The sequence below is a fragment of the Ovis canadensis genome, chromosome 12, assembly GCF_042477335.2.
Source record: "Ovis canadensis isolate MfBH-ARS-UI-01 breed Bighorn chromosome 12, ARS-UI_OviCan_v2, whole genome shotgun sequence".
NCBI lineage: Eukaryota > Metazoa > Chordata > Mammalia > Artiodactyla > Bovidae > Ovis > Ovis canadensis.
The window spans coordinates 11,219,236-11,236,584 of NC_091256.1; positions in this window are offsets into that span (position 1 = coordinate 11,219,236).

A 17,349-nucleotide genomic window follows, 5' to 3' on the forward strand; every position below is an offset into this window, starting at 1 on the left:
AACTACAATAACAGAGAAGCTGGGGCAGGGAGAAATGGGAAGATGATGATGTAAGGGGAAGAAAGTGTCATGTATAAGGTAAATATATACTGTGTAAGTAACAAACAGCATTTTGATTATAATGAATAGTATTATTATTGTAGCATTATAATATTAGAAAGTTTCCATGACAGTTGACATGAATATTTCTCTTCTCATATAATTGAAGAAGGAAATGGCAACCCACTCTAGTATTCTTGCCTGGAAAATTCCATGGTTGGAGGAGCCTGGTAGGTGACAGTTCACGAGGTCGCAAAGAGTCGAACATGACTGAGTGAGTTCAGTTTCTTTCACATACAGCAATAATATTTGTGGGTTGTGATAAAACTATTAGCTACCGCTTTGGTGGTAATTATTTTGCAACATACAAGTGCATCAAGTCAACATTCTGTTCACGTTAGAACTAAGGATGTTATATGTCCTTAACTAAGGAAACTATATTTCAATATGCCTGGAACTTAAAAAAATGAAATAAAATCACCTAGTTTTATTATCTTTCAATTAATAGTCAGTATTAGCTGCAAAAAAAGAAAAAAGAAAACTTTATTTGGGGGTCTTAGATATTGCCATTCAGGGGCACAGATTTCAATAAAACCAAGGGAATGCTCCACAGGAAAGAGTCAGGGGCTTAGAAAGCTGAAACTCATGAGCTTGTAAAGCCATCTGAGAGCAATTATGATTTGCTGTCATGCAAAACAGGAAATATTTCTTCTTAAAGGGTAGACTGTAACAAGTTATTTAGGGAAAGGGAAGGGTATGATAGGTATTTTGAATTTCAGGAACACTGTTTAGATGATCTGGAGTTCTCTGTTACACAGTAAGTACTCAAAGTTTACATTCCACCCAGATTGAGACACAGACCTCTTCCTCAATGGCCTCCTGTCTCTATTTTCATGAGCTCTCTTAACAATGCTCATTGCACTTTGATTTTTCTTTCACATGTCATACCTTCTTGCATTTAAAGATATCATTAAGTAATTTTATACAGAGATCTGGTTTATATTTTTAGAGATTATCAGAATTAGACATGATCAATATCTATTGTGTGGTTTCAGGCACTAAAAACCAACATGGGGATAAATTCAAAATCTCTCTTTGCCATAGAGAAAGGATGTGTATGGCAAATGACGCCACAGGGTTGGTGAGTCCCTCTGGTTCAGCACTCCCTCGACTTGGCTGTGGTTTTGATTTTGTTCTGTTCTGTTTTTGCTTTCTGACCCACATGATTTCTCTGGATAGGGCACCAATCAAAGCTAAAATAAATCGAGTCTGTGTGAATCCTACTCATGCATCAAATGAGTATATCAACGACCTCTACTTGGATCCATAAAAATGACCGTTTTGTGTTCAAGAGAATCATTTTGTGTTTTCTGGGTGCACTATTTGCTGTCCATTATTTCACATGCCTTTCAGGCATGGCTAATGGAGATGGGCACCAAGCAGCAGGGCAGCAATCTGGCATCTCAGCCTAGAGCCTGATGAGGGGGTGAGGTTGGGGAGATGGGGGATGCGGTGGGGAACTGGGCTAGGGGTTGGGGGCACTTGAGGCAAGGGGACTGTCCAGGTTCCCCTGAGACGTGTAGGCAGGTTCTGTCCGGCTGATAACTTCCTGCCTTCAGGCATGTGAGAGGAGCAGGTTTCTCTCCAATCCACAGCCATGCATTGTTTTCACCCTGTTCAAAAAAAAAAAAGAAAGAAAAAAGAAAAAAGTATTTGTTTGTCTTGGCTTGTTTCCTGGCTGAGGCCAAAGACCTCTTCCAGTGTGTCCAAAGGGTACGACAAGATGGGAGGGTGAAGGTGAATCCATGTGTCAAGAGATCCAGAGAATCTGTCACAGCTGTGACCCGGGCCTTTTTCAGAAACAGGCCGATTTTGATGATTCCCTGGACAGGAGTCACCCCAGAAGTTTCCTTGAAAGGATCCAGTTGCAGGAGTCAGGTGTGCCCCCGCCTCCGCCAGAGGGCCTCTTCAGCCCAGCAGGTTGGGCTGTGGGTCCCACCCTCACTCTCCCCCTGCAGGGCCCCCTCGGATAGCCTCATTCAAATGCAGAAAGCTTTCCAGTCAAGTCAGAGCCTTTGACTTGCCTGGAGTTTCTCTCTATTGAATGGTGATCTGCCCCACCCGCTCCATCCCCATCCCCATCCCCATCCCCCCATCCCCCATCCCCCCATCCCATTTCTCCACCTTGAGACTGCCCCTTTGGCACCCCACAGAGGAAAGGGACTAGGGGTGGGGAGGGAGGCTGAGGGACAAACTCACCTCGTGTCAGGCCAAAGGAGTCTCCTTTTTGTAACTCAGGAAACCCTGCTCAAACATGTGAAGATCATGGACATGTGTCTAAACAGCCATCGTCACATGACGTCTTCCCCTCTGTAGGAGGAGATTTTCATCCCTGCCTGCCTTCAGAGAGACAGAAAAGGAGGGAGGGGGAGAGCTTTCCTCTGGCGCTGGCCGGCTCTTAAGTCACTTGAATCCAAAACACTCTATAGGGCACGGAGGTTCGCATGCATTGGGGTGGGCTTGGGTGGGGTGGGGATGGCAGCCTACTCCAGACCCCAGCAATTCCCTCCTCTGACACTTGCCTGGAACCCATGAAAAGCTGAGCTGGTGGCTGTGTGTGCATGTACGTGTGTATGTGAGAAACGGTGCATGTGCATGTGCGTGTGCATGGACATGAGAGACAAAGAAAAAAGGACAGAAAGGAAAGAAAAAAGAAATCCCAAAGGAAGGAAGGAAGGAGGAGGGAGGGACCAAATAGGTTAGTTAGTTTGGGCCTCCATGTCGTGGAAAGATTTTCTGAGCACAGATCCTCCGTTCAGTGAAACAGTTATCATATCTTTGTGATGTCGATGGACGGGATCGGGAAAGCAGCCCTGCGGTGCAAGCAATTAGGTATTTCTTCCTCAGAGGCACTTTTAGGGAAACCAAGGAAACATACAGGTTTCCTGGAGCGGATTTGAAACCAGTCGGTGGAGGGGGAGTCAGTCAAGGAGATTGATTTCTAAGCGTCGGGGTCGGATTGGGTCCTGGAGCGGGCCTTCCTGGAACTCGGGTCTCCTCCATCGCAGGAAGACTCTTGACCATGTGAGCCTGCCGGGGTCCAGCCCTGGTGAATCCAGGGTAATTCCAAGGGGAGATGGCATCAGCGATCAGGAAATAATTATTTATTTAGAGATATAAAGAGAGATTAGAAGAGAATAATGTAGTAGAGAAAAAGGGGCTGAAGTTCCTTGGTTTACACAAGAAGCCAATAAAGCCCTGAAACAAGGGACTTGCACCATCTACCTTAGGCCACAGGCACCCTCCCAGTCTCCCAAAGGAAAGGAGACGCAAAGCGCCTCCCTGTTTGGGTCTTAGAAGCCCAGGCAAAATTCGTAGACAAGGCGAGGCTTTGTGTTCCAGATGGGAATTCAGCCTGAAAAAGGAGAAGAGGAAAAGACGCAAACCAGTCTTTCCAGGAAATTGGTCCGTCTCTATTTTCCAGGAAAGCTTCTATACTTTAAGTTGTACATAGAGATCAATGGATAATACAAAGTCATACAGGGTCAGCAGCACTGACCCTTATCGAGACCAGGCTTTCTCTCTGCATACTTAGCTGTATACACAGGTCTTAGGTGATTTACATCATCTTCTGGCCAGGAGGCCTATTAGCATTTTATGGCCCTTTTCTGATAAGGGTCTGTCAACCAGAAAACTAATTTGCCCTAAAAGTGTTGTTCTTACTAAAGTCTGGTGCCACTCTCAGAAAGCACTAATTAAGGTTACATTCTTACATAGCAAGGACACAACAATTTATAACAAGGAAAGAGGAGTACAGTGATTTATAACAAAGAGAAAATTCATTAACTCAAAAGTCTAGCATTGCTGACATTAAAACTACTATATTCTTTTTTCTACATCCCAATTATATTGATTAATATCCTCCAGGTGCCTAAAATATAAAGGATACGGAGGCCTGGCTGCAATCATTAACTCAACAATGAAACCCTTCATCAATATAATCCTTAGCTCTTTAAAAAGGGCTCTGTATCTTTAAGATGTTTTAAGCTTTGTGCCTCTCGCGGTTGGGGGGCTATAAACAATCACATGTGTCATTGTAAAAGTCCAGGTAAACCTGTCAGGCAAGTTAGAGAGCCATCAGAGGGGTTTGAGCCGAGACACTCCTTTTATATGCAGGAGACTGTTAACTGGAGCTCTAAGTTAACTTTTTCCAGAGAAAGCTGGTTGGGGATAGCCCCCTGTTAATGTCATAGGAGTTGGTGATAGTCATAAAATAATAAGACAGATTCTGGTTTTGGGGTGGATGCTCGAGAAGTTCCAGGGGGCCCCACGAGGCCTGATCCTGCCTTTGCATATCAGGCCTCTTCCTCATGACCTTTGCCAGGGGCAGGATTCCCCATGCTGGCTCCCAGCATGAGCCACCAGGGAAGCTCTGTCAGAAAGATTCACCAAATCCTCTAGCCTCCATCCGCAGGGCTTCAGGTACAAGGGGTCCCCCTTTAAATCCTCCATCAGAAGGGCAAGAGAACATGGGAAATGTTCCCCCCTAGAGAGGGTTGTCCTCAGATAGTGGAGGCAACTAGGAAAACTTCAGGATCCAGTCCCCCTTTCGGGTGAAGAACCACACGCAAAGGAACAAACACACATAGCACAGGACTCTCCTATCCAGAAGTGTGTATCCCCGTTTCACAGAAACATCCTCTGGGCCCCTAAGGAATGTGTGGAAATCACTATCGCCAAAAAGATAAGAATCCTCACTGAGAGTTTCTGAAGTCTGGAAGGACCAGGTTGAGAGAGAAAGAGAAACGATTCCATTCTGCTGACAGGGGTGTTGTATGAAGTGGCCATGTGGATGTCCATCTTTCAAAATTCACATTTTAAACATTGTGTCCTTTCAGTCCTTTGTTTTCTCTTTGTATCTGGAAAGCAACAGATTGAACCATAGGTCCTTTGATTATTTTATTTATTTATTTATTTTTCCTGCCTGCCTGTCCGCCTGTCCCTCCGTCTGTCTTCTCTCTGTCTCTCTCGCTTTTCACTCAGGTTAGGAAATTTAAAAAAATAATAATTTTAAAAAATGAGAAATCTGTATTTCTACAGGTCAGGAAGCAACAGTTAGAACTAGACATGGAACACAACAGGCTGCTTCCAAATAGGGAAAGGAGTCCATGAAGGCTGTGTATCATTACTCTGCTTATTCAACTTACATGCTGAGTACACATCATGAGACACGCTGGGCTGGATGAAGCGCAAGCTGGAATTAAGATTGCTGGGAGAAATATCAATCACCTCAGATATGCACATGACACCATCCTTATGGAAGAAATGAAGTATAGGGTGGATTTACAAAGTCGCGTTCATTTCAGGTTTTCAGATTATTTTCCCTTAGGGGTTAATGCAAAGTCATAAGTCTACTTTCCTGTGCTGGCATAGTAGGTGCTTTTTGGTTGTTTTGACGTACAGTTTATGTGTACGTGTTCAACTCAACCTTCTAAGTTGACAGTCCTGCCCCTCTCCCCAAATCCTCTTTTCCTCAAGAAGTCAGGCATCCACTTTAGCATCCTCTTCCTCAGTTCATAAACCCCATGGAAGAAGCCATTCCTCCAGTTTTTCCATCAGTTCTCTACACCTCACCTGATGATGGTGGGTGACTGGTAGACTGACAGTTCTGAAGAATTTTGCAAGAGCTTTGGGTGAAGGCTCCTAGGATTTGTTCAGTGAAGTGGGTGGCATGTCAGTCCGTAGAGACTGTGTAAGGTATGCCTCAAGTGGCAAACACCGTTGTTTTTAGTTGTGGTCAGTTTGCTTGTCTGCAGCGAGGGATGGAAGGAAGGCTTCTACCTTCCACAGACAAAGCTATACCTAGCATACCAAGGATGTTTGACCACCTCGTTGCCCCAGGTTACAGGCGTGACAGGTCAGACTGTAGCAATCTTCATGTCAACGGTGTATTAACAACAGGCAGACTCATCTTAAAGGCAACCTGTCCTGTGAAGGTGGAAGGAGGGGAGGGAAGGGGTAGAGGGACGATGACAAAGGGAAGGAGAAAGAGGGACAGGAACATACACAGTGTGTGTGTGTGTGGGGGGCAGTGTGTGGTGTGTCTGTGGCATGCACAGGTGCTGCGTGGGTGGTGTGTGGGGCTGTGTGTGTGGGGGGGGTGTGTGGTGTGTGTGGGTATGAGTGTGTTGTGGGTGTAGCTTGTACAGGTGCCACGTGGGGCCATGTGTGTATCGTGTGGGCGGCATGGGTGTGTGTATGTGGGTTGTGCCTGTGGGTGCGGGTGTGAGGGGGGCGGGCAGTAACACAGGCTGAGAGAAACAGCCAGGCAAAGGACAATGCAGTGTGTGTGTGTGTGTGTGTGTGTGTGTACACATGTGCACACAGGGTGGGTGGTGTGTGGCCAGTGTGTGGCCTGTGGGGGCAGGGTGTGGGTGGCTATGCATGTGGTGTGTGGGCAGAGACAGAGGCAGAGAGACACAGCCAGGCAAAGGACAACGCCGTGTGTGTGTGTGTGTGTGTGTGTGTATGTGTGGCTGGTGTGTAGGGCCATGTGTGTGAGGGGATGTGTGTGGTATGTGTGAGGGGATGTGTGTGGTGTGGGCGGGGTGTGTGGTGTGTGGGGACGGGGTGCATATGGGCTGTGTGTGTGTGTGTATGGGGTCGGGTCAGGGTGTGTGTGTAGTGTGTGCAGGCGGGGTATGTGTGCGGTTATGCGTGGTGTGTGTGGGGTGTGCCTGTGGGTGGTGCGGGCAGAAACAGAGGCAGAGAGACACAGCTAGGCAAAGGACAAGGCAGTGTGTGTGTAGTATGCGCGTGGTGTGTGTGGGCATGTGTGCAGTGTGTGGGGTGTATGGGTGTGTGGGAGGGTGGGGTGCGCCGACAGAGACAAAGAGACACAGTCAGGCAAAGGACAAAGTGCATGGATGGATATTCCGCATAATTTGCTTGTGTTTTCTGAGCTCATTCATCACCTCCATGATCAAGACCACTCCCATGAAATGTGAGTCTGCCACACTCACCTCAGTCACCAGCTAGCATTTGTCTTTGGGCAGGCAGACAGGGGTGTGTTCCGAGTTGGGGAGGGGGAGGGGGCGCGACTTGCTGTCACCAGGCCAGCTTTGATCCTGTTCTGCCCCTGAGCCTGACTGGAGCAAGTCGATCTGCGTCATCTGTCATGGGTTTGTTTGAAATCCTTGGCGGGAGAAGGAAGATTTCTCCATGCCAAGGGACAAGGCCAAAAGGAAGGAAATCAACTCTCTTGGGTTCAAATAGCTGCTCTTCAAATCAATCAGGTTTCCAAGACGAGAGATTTCCAATCCAAACCAAAAAGCCCAGTGGCTACCCATCCCCGCTCAACTGACCTCGGGCCCAAGGTGCCCCTCCCACACAGCCTCCTTCCACAGCACTGGGGAATTCAAGAGTTGGCCGGCCCAGCCTGCTCCATCTGTGGACCCCTACTCCCCCACAGGATCATCTTAAAAAGCAAACAGGCAGGTGGTGACCAAGGACCAATCCGCTGTCCAGAGAGCCAGCCGCAGCATAGGAGCTCCCGGGGAGACCCGCACAGACTCGTTGCTAGACAGAGCCCACCCTAGGGCACAGTTTCTCTGCTCAGTCACCAACGTGGACAGGAGAACAGGACCAGCCAACACTTCTCGAGAACGTCCCTAGGTGAGGTACAACAGACGGAGGGACAGGAGGGGAAGGGAAGGATTCTTGACTCCCGACCCACGGAGCAGGGGAATGCATTTGAGGGGGACTGCAGGCCAACGTCAGGTGGTGTGAGCACCCGCCCGGAGAAATAACTCACCATCATTCCTGTCCCTGTCACCACATTTTGGGCATGCCAGGAGAAAACACATTTGTGACTCCCGATGAGGGTTCTTTCAGCAATAGCAAAGCACACGTAGGAAGTGAAGAAACACCTGGAGTAACAGGCAAATTTGGCAGTGGAGTACAGAATGAAGCAGGGCAAATAGAGTTTTTCCAAGAGAACACACTGGTCATAGCAAACACCCTCTTCCAACAACACAAGAGAAGACTCTACACATGGACATCACCAGATGGTCAACACCAAAATTAGACTAAGTATATTCTTTGCAGCCAAAGATGGAGAAGCTCTATACAGTCAGCAAAAACAAGACGGGAGCTGACTGTGGCTCAGATCATGAGCACTTTACTGCTAAATTCAGACTTAAATTGAAGAAAGTAGGGAAAACCACTAGACCATTCAGGTATGACCTAAATCAAATCCCTTATGATTATACAGTGGAAGTGAGAAATAGATTTAAGGGACTAGATCTGATGGTTGAGTGCCTGATGAACTATGTATGGAGGTTCGTGACATTGTGCAGGAGACAGGGATCAAGACCATCCCCATGGAAAAGAAATGCAAAAAAGCAAAATGGCTGTCTGGGGAGGCCTTACTAATAGCTGAGAAAAGAAGAGAAGCAAAAAGGGAAGATATAAGCATCTGAATGCAGAGTTCCAGAGACTACCAAGGAGAGAAGAAAGCCTTCCTCAGCGATCAATGCAAAGAAATAGAGGAAAAGAACAGAATGGGAAAGACTAGAGATCTCTTCAAGACAATTAGAGATACCAAGGGAACATTCCATGCAAAGATGAACTCGATAAAGGACAGAAATGGTATGAACCTAACAGAAGAAGAAGATATTAAGAAGAGGTGGCAAGAATACACAGAAGAACTGTACAAAAAAGATCTTCACTATCCAGATAATCAAGATGGTATGATCACTCACCTAGAGCCAGAAATCCTGGAATATGAAGTCAAGTGGGCCTTAGAAAGCATCACTATGAGCAAAGCTAGTGGAGGTGATGGAATTCCAGTGGAGCTATTTCAAATCCTGAAAGAGGATGCTGTGAAAGTGATGCACTCAATATGCCAGCAAATTTGGAAAACTCAGCAGTGGCCACAGGACAGGAAAAGTTCAGTTTTCATTTCAATCCCAAAGAAAGGCAATGCCATAGAATGCTCAAACTACCGTACAATTGCACTAATCTCACATGCTTGTAAAGTAATGCTCAAAATTCTCCAAGCCAGGCTTCAGCAATACGTGAACCATAAACTTCCTGATGTTCAAGCTGGTTTTAGAAAAGGCAGAGGAACCAGATATAAAATTGCCAGCATCCGCTGAATCATGGAAAAAGCAAGAGAGTTCCAGAAAAAAACATCTAGTTTTGCTTTATTGACTATGCCAAAGCCTTTGACTGTGTGGACCACAACAAACTGTGGAAAACTCTGAAAGAGATGGGAATACTAGACCACCTGACTTGCCTCTTGAGAAATCTGTATGCAGGTCAGGAAGTAACAGTTAGAACTGGACATGGAACAACAGACTGGTTCCAAATAGGAAAAGGAGTGCATCAAGGCGGTATAGTGTCACCCTGCTTATTTAACTTAAATGCAGAGTACATCATGAGAAACGCTGGACTGGAAAAAACACAAGCTGGAATCAAGATTGCCAGGAGAAATCTCAATAACCTCAGATATGCAGATGACACCACCCTTATGGCAGAAAGTGAAGAGGAACCAAAAAGCCTCTTGATGAAAATGAAAGAAGAGAGTGAAAAAGTTGACTTAAAGCTCAACATTGAGCAAATGAAAATCATAGCATCCAGTCCCATCACTTCATGGCAAATAGGTGGGGAAACAGTGGAAACAGTGTCAGACTTTATTTTTTTGGACTCCAAAATCATTGCAGATGGTGACTGCAGCCATGAAATTAAAAGATGCTTACTCCTTGGAAGAAAAGTTATGACCAACCTAGATAGAATATTCAAAAGCAGAAACATTACTTTGCCGACTAATGTCCGCCTAGTCAAGGCTATGGTTTTTCCAGTAGTCATGTATTGATGTGAGAGTTGGACTGTAAAGCAGGTTGAGTGCCAAAGAATTGATGCTTTTGAACTGTGGTGTTGGAGAAGACTCTTGATAGTCCCTTGGACTGCAAGGAGATCCAACCAGTCCATTCTGAAGGCGATCAGCCCTGTGATTCCTTTGGAAGGAATGATGCTAAAGCTGAAACTCCAGTACTTTGGCCACCTCATGCAGAGTTGACTCATTGGAAAAGACTCTGATGTTGGGAGGGATTGGGCTCAGGAGGAGAAGGGGACGGCCGAGGATGAGATGGCTGGATGGCTTCACGGACTCGATGGACGTGAATCTGAGTGAACTCCAGGAGTTGGTGATGGACAGGGAGGTCTGGTGTGCTGCAATTCATGGGGTCGAAAAGAGTCAAACAAGACTGAGCGACTGAACTGAACTGAGGGACTGAACTGAACTGAACTGAACGTTCAACAATGGAGTAAATAAACGGACCTTCATGTTAGAAATACGAATTCATATTGTGGCGATTAAACAAAAAGCAAAAACACGCACTCATCACACACATAACTGCAACCAACAAACGACGCATCTGAAAAACAAAATGCAAACATCAGAGAGCGAGTTGATCTGGGGGCTTGGCCCATGGAGACCCACTCGACCTCAGAAAGCAAGTCGATACGAGAAACCCAACCAGAGGAGACCAAGTGCGGTCCGGCCAGCTGGTCGAGCCGCTGGTCTCTGGACCCGGAGGCCAAGTGGGGCCGAGGTGGCTGGTCGACCCGGCGGTCCCGCCACCTGGCGGTAAGAGGGGCCTGGGTGACATTCCTACCGCCTAGCGCCAAGTTGGCCCCGGCTGGCTGATCAACTTGTACCGCCATGGCGAAAGGGGCCCCGTGGACGCCCATATGCCATCCTCCTTCTCCCTCCAGCGAAGACAGAGGGAAAGGACGCGTGTGACAGCGGCGACAAGCGCACGCTGCCGGCTCTCCGGCCCCACGCACTGCCCCCCAAGGAAGAGAATGGCGGGGTCGCCCTGCGATGTCCATGGACTCTTGTCTGCACCACATCTCTCCCTTATCCCCCGTCCCAGCCCTCGGGCTAGGGCCCACAGCGGGGGAGCAGAGGAGGGCGCACACTCCGAAGCCGGGAGGTGCCGCCAGGAGCACCCCTCCTCTACCTCTCGACCCTCCTGCTCCGCGGCTGCCCAGAGACCCACCAAAGCCGGGGCCAGGGCCGAGGACACACCACCGCCCACCCACGGAGAGGCAGAGCTCATGGAGGGAAAAGAGAGAGGGTGGCACAGATGGAGCGACAAACGTATGTGTCGAGGGCTGACTTTCAATAGATCGCAGCGAGGGAGCTGCTCTGCTATGTAGGAAACCCCGACCCAGAAGCAGGTCATCTGTGAATGGTTTAGCACGAGGTTCCCACGAACGTGCTGTGCATGACGGGCAAGGGGGAGGCCACCTTTCCAGCCACGCCCCATGTCCAGGGAGAAAGGGTTCTCGGCACCGGACTCCAGTCCCAGCGTGAGGCGGTGGGATGCGGGTGATGGCCCACTGGCGGGGACCGTGGGGGACTGGCTATCCAAGGCCAACTATGGCTCCTCCAGCGCTGCCGTATCGTTCCACCTGGGCGAGATTCTGACTTAGAGGTGTTCAGTCATAATCTCACAGATGGTAGCTTCGCCCCATTGACTCCTCAACCAAGCACATACATCAAATGTGTGAACCTGCGGTTCCTCTCATACTGAGCAGAATTACCATGGCAACAACACATCATCAGTAGGGTAAAACTAACCCGTCTCACGACGGTCTAAACCCAGCTCACGTTCCCTAATAGTGGGTGAACAATCCAACACTTGGTGAATTCTGCTTTACAATGATAGGAAGAGCCAACGTCGAAGGATCACAAAGTGACGTTGCTATGAACGCTTGGCCACCACAAGCCAGTTATCCCTGTGGTAACTTTTCTGACTTTGGCATGGTCAATAAAGGAGAAATAGATGTTTTTCTGGAACTCTCTTCCTTTTTCCATGATCCAGTGGATGTTGGCAATTTGATCTCTGGTTCCTCTGCCTTTTCTAAAACCAGCTTGAACATCAGGGAGTTCACGGTTCACGTATTGCTGAAGCCTGGCTTGGAGAATTTTGAGCATTACTTTACTAGCATGTAAGATGAGTGCAATTGTGCAGTAGTTTGATCATTCTTTTGCATTTCCTTTCTTTGGAATTGGAATGAAAACTGACCTTTTCCTGTGCTGTGGCCACTGGTGAGTTTTCCAAATTTGCTGGCATATTGAGTGCAGCGCTTTCACAGCATCATCTTTCAGGATTTGAAACAGTTCAACTGGAATTCCATCACCTCCACTAGCTTTGTTCGTAGTGATGCTTTCTAAGGCCCATTTGACTTCATTTTCCAAGATGTCTGGCTCTAGATTAGTGATCACATTATCATGATTATCTGGGTCATGAAGATCATTTTTGTACAGTTCTTCTGTGTATTCTTGCCACCTCTTCTTAATATCTTCTGCTTCTGTTAGGTTCATACCATTTCTGTCCTTTATCGAGCCCATCCTTGCATGAAATGTTCCCTTGGTATCTCTAATTTTCTTGAAGAGATCTCTAGTCTTTCCCATTCTCTTGTTTTCCTCTATTTCTTTGCATTGATCGTTGAAGAAGGCTTTCTTATCTCTTCTTGCTATTCTCTAGAACTCTGCATTCAGATGCTTATATCTTTCCTTTTCTCCTTTGCTTTTCGCCTCTCTTCTTTTCACAGCTATTAGTAAGGCCTCCCCAGACAGCCATTTTGCTTTTTTGCATTTCTTTTCCATGGGGATGGTCTTGATCCCTGTCTCCTGTACAATGTCACGAACCTCAGTCCATAGTTCATCAGGCAGTCTATCTGATTTAGGCCCTTAAATCTATTTCTCGCTTCCACTGTATTCCACTTTATTGACTATGCCAAAGCCTTTGACTATGTGGATCACAATAAATTGTGGAAAATTCTGAAAGAGATGGGAATACCAGACCACCTAACCTGCCTCTTGAGAAATCTGTATGCAGGCCAGGAAGCAATAGTTAGAACTGGACATGGAACAATAGACTGGTTCCAAACAGGAAAAGGAGTACGTCAAGGCTGTATATTGTCACCCTGCTTATTTAACTTATATGCAGAGTACATCATGAGAAACGCTGGACTGGAAGAAGCACAAGCTGGAATCAAGATTGCTGGGAGAAATCTCAATAACCTCAAATATGCAGATGACACCACCCTTATGGCAGAAAGTGAAGAGGAGCTAAAAAGCCTCTTGAAGAAAGTGAAAGAGGAGAGCAAAAAAGATGGCTTAAAGCTCAACATTCAGAAAACGAAGATCATGGCATCCGGTCCCATCACTTCATGGCAAATAGATGGGGAAACAGTGGAAACAGTGTCAGACTTTATTTTTTTTGGCTCCAAAATCACTGCAGATGGTGATTGCCCATGAAATTAAAAGACACTTACTCCTTGGAAGAAAACTTATGACCAACCTAGATAGTATATTCAGAAGCAGAGACATTACTTTGCTGACTAATGTCCGCCTAGTCAAGGCTATGGTTTTTCCAGTGGTCATGTATGGATGTAAGAGCTGGACTGTGAAGAAGGCTGAGCGCCGAGGAATTGATGCTTTTGAACTGTGGTGTTGGAGAAGACTCTTGATAGTCCCTTGGACTGCAAGGAGATCCAACCAGTCCATTCTGAAGGCGATCAGCCCTGTGATTCCTTTGGAAGGAATGATGCTAAAGCTGAAACTCCAGTACTTTGGCCACCTCATGCAAAGAGTTGACTCATTGGAAAAGACTCTGATGTTGGGAGGGATTGGGCTCAGGAGGAGAAGGGGACGACCGAGGATGAGATGGCTGGATGGCTTCACGGACTCGATGGACGTGAATCTGAGTGAACTCCAGGAGTTGGTGATGGACAGGGAGGTCTGGTGTGCTGCAATTCATGGGGTCGAAAAAAGTCAAACAAGACTGAGCGACTGAACTGAACTGAACTGAACTTTTCTGACACCTCCTGCTTAAAACCCCAAAGGTCAGAAGGATCGTGAGGCCCCGCTTTCATGGTCTGTATTTGTACTAAAAATCAAGATCAAGCGAGCTTTTGCCCTTCTGCACCATGCGAGGTTTCTGTCCTCCCTGAGCTCACCTGATTGGTAACGCTCACCTGCGTTACCATTTGACAGGTGTACCGCCCCCGTCAAACTCCCCACCTGGCACTGTCCCCAGAGCCGGTTGTGCAGGTGCTTGGCTCCAGAAGTGAGAACCCCTCGGGGATGCCCCCCCGACCCCCAACCCCTCCCCACGCCTCACTGTGTCAGTGGAAAATAAAGGATCAAAGTAGTGGTATTTCACTGGCTGCCCACAAGGCTGTAGGATCCCGCCCCGCCCCCTCGCAAGAAACGCGGGGGTGGGGTGGCCCGCCAGGGGCCTCTCACTTATTCTACACCTTATACTCACTAATTCTACCAGGAGGCCCTGCCCTTCACAAAGAAAAGAGAACTCTCCTCGAGGCTCCCACAGGCTTCCCTGGGGTCGGTTGCATTATTGCACTGGAAGCCTCGCGGCGTCCATCTCTGCCACTCCGGATTTGGGGATCTGAACCCGACTCCCTTTCGATTGGCTGAGGGCAACGGAGGCCATCGACTATCCTTTTGGAATGGTGCTTGCCCATATCTCAGGACAGACTGACCCATGTTCAACTGCTATTCACATGGAACCCTTTTCCACTTCTGCCTTCAAAGTTCTCATTTGAATATTTGCTACTACCACCAAGATCTGCACCTGCAGCGGCTCGACCCGGGCCCACGTCCTAGGCTTCAAGGCTCACTGCATCGGACCTCCTACTCATCGCGGCATACCATCCACGGGGGTGGGGTAGGGGGAGGGGTGACCTCCTTCCCGAGCTCCCATCCCTCTTGAGCCTCTCCGACTGCTGGCTATGGACAGGTATGGGCCCAACGCTCCAGCGCCATCATTTTTCAGGGCTAGTTGATTGGGCAGGTGAGTTGTTACACACTCCTTAGTGGATTCTGACTTCCATGGCCACCGTCCTGCTGTCTATATCAACCAACACCTTTTCTGGGATCTGATGAGTGTCAGTATCAGGCTCCTTAACCCAGCATCCCGTTCATCCCACAGCACCAGTTCTGCGTACCAAAAATGGCCCAGTATGCACTCGCATTCTACACCTGGCTCCACACCAGGGAGCCAGGTTTCTTACCCATTTAAAGTTTGAGAATAAGTTGGGATCGTTTCTGCTCCAAGACCTCTAATCATTCACTTTACTGGATAAAAGTGCATGGGTTCATTGAGAGAGCGCCAGCTATCCTGAGGGAAACTTAGGAGGGAACAAGCAACTCTATGGTTTGATTGGTCTTTCGCCCCTATACCCAGGTCAGACAACCGATTTGCACGTCAGGATTGCTATGATCCTCCACCAGAGTTTCCTCTGCCTTCATCCTGCCCAGGCATAGTTCACCATCTTTCAGGTCCTAACACGTGTGACCATGCTCCACCTCCCCAGCGCGGCGGGCGAGAGAGGCCAGTAGTTGACCCTTGGCAGACTGGAGAGGCCTCGGGATCCTACCTTGGCTGCTGACTAAGGCGGCCTTCACCTTCATTGCACCACGGCGGCTTTCGTGCGAGCTCCTGACTCATGCACGTGTTAGACTCCTTTGTCCTTGTTTCTAGACAGGTCGGGTGGGTGGCTGACATCGCTGCTAACCCCGTGTGCTCACTTCCCCGACCGGCGTGACCGAAAAACAACCCTCTGGCTCGATGGTATGACCTCCCCAGGGCGCACTGGGGACAGTCCGCCCCGGGGCCGGGGTGGGAAAGTGGTCGCACCCTTGGAGGGGCGGCCCCCCAAAAAACACCGGCGTGACCCGCAGTGGGGAGTGTCGGGAGGGGAGAGAGCACAGTGACAGGTCTGGCTCCCTTGGCCTGGAGATTCGGCAAGCGCTGCTGCGGCGGTGGGGGGGGGGACTCGGGGAGGGGGGCTGTAACACTTGGCGGTGATGGACCCGCCGCCATGACGGAGGGAACCCCAGAGCCACCTTCCCCGCTGTCCTTTCCAGCCATCCCAGAGCCGGTGACAGCTGGCCAGGGGGCGGTCCCCCGCCGACCCCACCCTGGCCCCGCCGTCCCACCCCCACCATCCCCCAACCTCCCACCTCCACCTGGAGACGGAGGGAAGAGCGGCGAGGGGCGGAGGGAGGGAGAGTGGAGGGCTTGGGAGGAACGGGGAGTGGGAAAGCTCCACCGGGCCGCCGGCATGGCTGGACCCGTCGCCACCGGGTTGAATCCTTCAGGCGGACTGTGCAGACCCCACCCGTTTACCTCTTAACGGTTTCATGCCCTCTTGAACCCATTCTTCAAAGTTCTTTTCAACTTTCCCTTACAGTACTTGTTGACTATCAGTCTTGTGCTTGTATTTAGCCCTAGATAGAGTTTACCACCCACTTTGGGCTGCATTCCCAAGCAACCCAATTCCGGGAAGACCCAGCGCTCCTGAGGCCGATGTTGGCCTCACACCATTCATGGGCTGAGCCTCAATCAGAAGGACTTGGGCCCCCCATAAGCAGCGATGGGGAGTGGGTCTTCCACCCACCACATGTACCGCACCCCACCGCGGGGCAGGGATTCAGCATTGGGCTCTTCCTTGTTCACTCGCCATTACTGAGGGAATCCTGGTTAGTTTCTTTTCCTCCACTGACAAATATGCTTAAATTCAGCGGGTGGCCACATCTGATCTGAGGTCGAGTCTCAGAGGGCACCGTGAGGATAATCCAAGAAGGGAATGGAGAGACCTGCAGCCGACTGCCCCGGGCCCCCTCCCCATGCACACACAGCACCCTACCACCCACCACTTACGTGTCATCCCTCAGGGAGGCGGCGGCGGCGGCAGCAGGTGGTGGGCAGAGAGGGAGACGCCAAGGCGGGGGCGGGATGGGAGCACAAGCCAGTGATCATGGGATGCACGAGGCGGGGATGGCGGAGAGGTGGACGGGGAGGGGGGCTGGAGGGTGGGTGCACTCTCTGGAGCCAAAGCCCAAATGGGCGAAGGACCCACAGTACTCCCCCTTTCTCCCCCCAACAGACTTCACCCTCGTGGCGGGGGCTCTGGGGCGCGAACAGCCGCAAGGCCGAAGCCCGGGGGGAGAGTGTGCAGCAGCGGGCAGACGCGGCTGGGGCACGTGTCCCTGGGGCCAGGACATGCACGCAGACTGGGCCTCAGGATTGAGCCGCCCGTCGCACTAGGGTGAGAGCCGCGGGGGGTGGGAAGCGGGCATGGGCCACGGATGTAAGGCTGGGAAGGCACCGCAGGGGGTGGCAGCCGGGTGCTGGGAAATACCGCTGCCAAGGGCAGGACGGCGAACGAAGAACTGAAGATGTGACCCCACCCCACCACACCCGTGGG